The 6,000-nt window shown below is 46.3% G+C and overlaps 1 protein-coding gene across 1 annotated transcript in view; it reads right to left on the reverse strand.

The window, feature by feature from the left end:
- Positions 1-6,000, reverse strand: part of MYO1C (myosin IC) — a 29,042-nt gene that overhangs the window by 21,380 nt on the left and 1,662 nt on the right. The gene's annotated exons all lie outside the window — the stretch shown is intronic.

Below are 6,000 nucleotides of genomic sequence, written 5' to 3' on the forward strand. Positions count from 1 at the left end.
TGAAACTAGGCAGCTTTCAGAAAGCAAAATTAGTTCCTCCTGGAAATCTCAAATCCAGATCCAGCTTAATGGCTCAAACACCACAAAGAAACATCGGTTTAATTTCCCTTTTTCTTTTTTTCCAATTAGTCTCATGGTCTGGAAGGCCCGATTGCTACACCTTGGAAGATGGCATTTGGGAGGAATTCTGCAGATAGTGTCATTAAGCAATCTGTTGAAAAAGCCTGAAGCTTTCCAAGCCAATTCCTCCGCACCTTCAGCAGAGTGTTTTGCTCTCTTCTTCTACCCTCTTTGCCAAGGTGCAGGGGACAGGGATGAATCCTGGAGAATGAAGGTGCTGAGGTAAAGGACAACACCGGCAGAAGAAATAGAGATAAATCACCTACAGATAAAATCTGCCTAGAAATTAGAATCCTTCTATCAGAGCAGTGCAATCCTGGAGCAGCTTTTGGACAAGGTAATTGGAACAAAGGCAAAACCGCAAGAAAATAAACAGTTTTCAAGTGGCGAAGTTTAGGAATACAGTTTTAAAACACAGCTGCCTCAAAAACGACTGAGGAGAAACTTTGACGCTCGCACAATTAATCCAAGTTTATATAATCCTGAAGACTTTCACAGAAAATGTCACTTAGTTTCAGCAGCTCTTTCATCAGCCACTCCCTCCAGCTCAGGACAAACTGATCCCAGCTGTGCGCATCCAGCTTAAGGAAGAAGCAATTACCCTGCTCTCACCACAGAAAACTGCACTTGGGCCGCCTCCTCTGGGACAGGCATTTAAGGCTAAGTAGCTTTCGGTTTCCTCTCCACGCTTTTTTCTTCTTGTCCAACTCCAATCCTCCCTCCGTGAGAACAAAAAATGCCTACCTGAAATTTTCCGTCAGTTTAAAAGAAAAAAGAACACTACGGAACGCAACTTTTCAGCAATAATTAAATGCGACCAGGTTACCAAGGCAATATGATGGAGTCAGATTCCTCATAATATAAACTTTAATCACAGTGCTGTACCCTCCCAAGCCTAAATTCAAATGTAAATATAAACATCAGTCAGAAAACACAGCTGAGCAATATGTGCTTCGCTCTGCCAGCGTTTGCTCATTTGCTTCATTGCTTGTGTCCAAGTCTACCACCAACTTAAAATGTCAACATTAACTACTCGACTGCCAGGAACGTCGGCAGATGCAATGTAAAAGGAGGTGAAAATAAATCCCTGCTGCAGAATAGAAGTAGAACAGTAATGCAGAAGGAAGAAAGCAGGGAAAGAAGACACTATTTAGAAAAAAAAATAATCACAATGATGACCATATGTTCCTCCTGAATGATGAGTGTGACAGTAAGGCACTGAGTAAATGAACTAAAATGTTAGTTGTTTTGTGCAAGCAGGCCGACATCCAATCTGGTGGCTGTAAATTAATGCCAGGAAACCCAGTCTGGGGGGTTAAATATGTTTCAGTGCAGTTAATTAACTATTAAAGCAACTTGCCTATGGACAGGACTGGCTCCCTTGGTGTCTTTGCAGTGGAGGGATTCCTCTCTGCCAAGACACCCCCGGCTGACGCACGGGTCGTTTACAACATCTCTGCTCCGCGCTGCACAAGAGATCAGCTCAGACAGCTCTGAAGGCCTGTGGCAGGGAGCAGTGCTCCGGATAATGAGGAGAATGCAGGCTGTGAGGGTCCGATCAGACCCTTCCCTGTACGAAACACTTCTCCTTGAAGCTGCCAAGAGAGCAGAGCGGTGGACGAGCAGATCTGACAGAACACGGGCGAAAGGACCGTCCCGGCTGCCCTCTGTGCAGCTGCGCCCTTTGGCTTGCGCTGCCTCTGGTACTTGTGCAATAAGCTAGACTGGAAATCTGTCCCACATTAAAACTAACTCTGACCTTATTTTATTTTTTTAATTATTTTAATCCCGGTCATTTTCCCACACTGGTTCCACACGTAACCACTTGTGAGGGCCAACAGATTTGGTGGCACAAGCTCAGGAACTCCAGCAGGGCCGGGCAGGAGCAGCCCTTCCAGCCCTGAGCACTTGGGGAGCTGCCACCTGCGAGGGCAGTTGGGCTCAGGTGAGGGGCTCCCCAGCACCAACCCCAACACAGCCCCTCCCGTGGACTTTGCCTCCCTGGCACATGTCACCACAAGCTGTGACCTGTCTCTGAGCCGAACCAACGCAATCACTAAACCTGCAAAAGGATAACCAGGAAAATAAAGCTGCTGTTTTTCTGTCGCCATAGTGAGCTGAATCACCTTCTTGTGGGATCCAGGTGAGCGTCAGAGCCAGGGCAAGGAGGAAAGGGAGCGCGGGTGCTCTTCTGACAGTAACAGGTTAGCTCCACCACACGCAACGTCACCTGGTCTATCCAGATGGAAAAGAGGACCAGGCTATGGATCCCCAACTTTGCAGCACACACCATGTTAATGCCACACCCAGCACAGGCTGCAAACTGGAGTTAGAAAAACGTGAGCAATCTCCACCTGACCGTGGTGCCCGTGGGCTTAGGAGTGCCCGTGCCTTCTCGGACTGGCCTCTCACCCCTTACTGCAATCTCGTCCTGACAGTCACCCCTGCTTGAGAGAGTACGAGCTAACTTTTGCCACCACTTTCTCAAACCCACCCCGAGGTGCAGCTCCGAGGGACTCATTCCCACACTATTTTAACCCACTCTTTGCTTTTAATCTCTTCCCCAGAGCTGTCAGCACAACAGTGGCTCGCTGCCAGGAAAGGAAAAGCCGTCACTCCTGAATGGTGGGGACCAAGCCAGCGCAATTACCAAAGCAGCGGCACTACTTCCACATGCCTTTTTCTTCCCTGTGATTAAATTTTGGGAAAGACTTACACGCAGCCTGCAGAGCCAGGTTTATGTTGGCTGAGGTTCCAGCCTTTCTTTGTATTCATATAAGAGTCAATAAGACCAGAAAATGCCCTTCACAAACAGCTCCTGGGAGTACAAAAGCACTCAAGACTGTACCACAGAGTTTTCTAAGCTGAACTAGGAAGTCTCTGACATGGTATTGTGAAGGTGTAAACAAGGATTTCTCTTTTAAGTGATGCTAAATGCCAAAGCATGATTAAGACTTTCCCCTGCTTCATACCTGGAGATCTAAAACACCTCCAAAAAATGAAAACCAAGACCTTTTGCTCTGCACAACAAAATCCAAAGTACTTGAGTCACTCAGCCTGAGCACACCAGCGAAATCTTCTTTTGTGCTGGAAGACAGAAGGCAACGCTGCCACAGGCACAGGGCTGATGTGAACTGAGCAAGAAACTCCTGCCACTGCTTTGTCCATCAGCTGTGCAATACCCAGTAGCCCATCATGGGCGTAGGAAGGAGTCTTTTACACCACAATTTCCCAGCGCTGATTTACCCAGAGGAGTCCCTGTGTTGGCACAGCAGTTCTGGACACACAAGTGCTGGTGACCGCTGAGAGAACGGGCAGCACCCGGCAGCTCAGGCAACTCCCTCCCTCCTGGAGCATCCATCAGAAAACACCTGGAGCTCTCAAAGTTAATGGTCTTACACGAGCAGAAAAGCTTTATAATCATCTGATTTATGACGTGAACATTTCTGCTTCTACACGCAAGATGCACGTTTTAATATTTTCCTCTGGCAAAGTGCTGTCCCAAATGAGCCAGTATCCTTCCAGTAGACCAAGAGACTCGCACTGGAACGGCCGCAGGAAGCGGGTGCCGTAGGGGAAGGGGCATCTTTGTCTTGGTATCGAGTGGAAGATGATTGATCTGTGGGTTCCTGAAATAGTTACAAAGCCAGGAACGGAAGAACAGGCAAGAAACAAATGTGAGTGGGAAGGGAAATTCAGATTAGATTCTGGAAGACAATAAGAAGTCTGAACCAAGAACGAACTTCTTGTGGGGAAGTACCAGTTAAAACCCATTTATCTCCTGGATAGTACGACATTCTTCACTGTCAAAGCTGCAGGAAGGGAAAAAAAAGAATCAAAATATTCCTCTGATTGCTACTCCACTCTACAGCCTGGGAAAGGGTTTGGACACAGCATGGGCTAGACAGCCAAGCAGACCAAAGTCAACTATTTTATCCAGGGCCTCAGTTCTTGAGGTGCAGAACGGGATAGCTCTTTCCTTGTGCACGGAGAAAGCAATAATGAAAACAACTGAGGTGGACCTCGACCAAGAGATGTTAGTCAAGCACTTGCTGCCTGCCAGCGAGTCCCTGACAGGCTGAAGTGCAGCCGCTTCGGATCCTCCTCCCTCTTGCCACACTGAAAGCGAGCTGCACATTTTGGACAGGGAAAACTCTAGTTAGTCAACAGCTGGGTTGGAATGAGGGTTCCCTGAGAGGCAGCTCCATATCTCATGTGAAAAATCCTCTGCAACCAACCACCTGGATTTAGCCATGCTTTCTGAAGCCATCTGAGCTCAGGCAATAATTTATACAACCCAAATCTCATGTATTGGACTTATTCAATGAAAAGAAGAAAAAAAAAAGAAGTAATAACAAAATGAAATGTTTTATTTTGCTTTTAATTATGTAAGCCCAATGAAGAATGCAGTATTGCCCACAAGGTAGTAAACTGTTCAAACTTAAAGGCAACAACTTCAGCTTGCAAAACAAGTTACCATGTCGGCAGCTGCCACTCAAGGACCATTTATAGCAGAATCAGTTTTTATTCTTGCTTCTTTTAGAGCAATACATCACCAAGAAAGGAATGTCTGGAGTCGGGGAGCACTTGCCCATGCTCAGAACCAGGTTCTCCCTCTCGGATACGTCCCTCTCAGACCCTAAAACACATGCTGGATGCTTTTAACTGTAGAATGCACTATTTTAAAAATGATATTAACACAGAACTGACACTTCCTAGACCTAATTTCTGTAAGCAACTCATTTTGAAGATTTCCATATTTTACGTAGGGACAAACCAGGACACATCAAAACATAAAATAATCAGACCTACAGGGTACACAAGCTTCTTCCGCTCTTAGAAAGTCCCCACTAGCAAACTGCCTAGAATTTAAAGTTCTGCCTCCTCCACTTTCCAAGCCGCAGAACTGTGTAACGTCCCACCATAAAATGCAAAGCAGAATGGGAAACGTGAGCGACGCATCCCACCGTGCGCACTGTCTTAAGTACCTACTAATGCATGTATGTCATGGGGAGTTAGAGCTGTGAAAGCAAACATTTAGTCTTTTGAAAAACAGTAACGCAGGGTGTGCATGTTGCTGCAATTAATTATGACTCTTAATACACTAATCAATGACATTTGACACTTGCAACATTTAGAATAGTAAGAATCCACATATAGGGAGCTCAAATGTAAATTACAAATGCAAATTATGATGGACCAGAAACCAAAGAGAAGCCATGAAGATGTGCAAGGCAAGCAGGTAATACAATTTGTTCTATGCTTATAATAATTATATTTTCTAGACTTTACTTGAGGGTGGTATGGGGGTAAGTCAGGAAAAAAATTAAACACTTAGCAGTGAAAAGAAAAGCAGTAGTTAGAAGAACCGATCTGAGGGAGAACAAAAATGTTTAGCCCTAAGAGGGGATGCTGGTATTTCAATCAACAAGCTAAATATAAAAGAGCAGTAAGAAAAATGAACTAGGCAAACCAGAAAGATGACCAAGGCTGGAAAAGTAAATACACTGAATTTCTATATTTAGGGAGCTGACATTTTTGCTCCTGAGCAGACGACACAAGCTGTTGCTCGTTAAAAGATGTCGCTGATCACAGCACACAATGGCAGCTCTACCTGCGACCTCTGGTCACAGGCCTGGGCGTCCCACAGCAGCTTCAGCGGACAAACAGATGGCGTAAAAAGCAAAAACTCAGAGCTCTGCCCTTTCCAAGGAAGTTTTGCCACGGACTTCCAGCTCGGGTCGAGCTGGTGAGAAGCTGGCACAAATTCAAACGCTGGCCTGCAGCGAAGAATCGTGGCACGCACCCAGCGGGCGCTGAGCCCGCGCCCTGCTCCACCGCTCACCGGTAACCGCCGCTGGGGCCCTAACCGCCCCAGGG

This window comes from Apaloderma vittatum, unplaced genomic scaffold (assembly GCF_000703405.1).
Source record: "Apaloderma vittatum isolate BGI_N311 unplaced genomic scaffold, ASM70340v1 scaffold10708, whole genome shotgun sequence".
Classification (NCBI taxonomy): Eukaryota; Metazoa; Chordata; class Aves; order Trogoniformes; family Trogonidae; genus Apaloderma; species Apaloderma vittatum.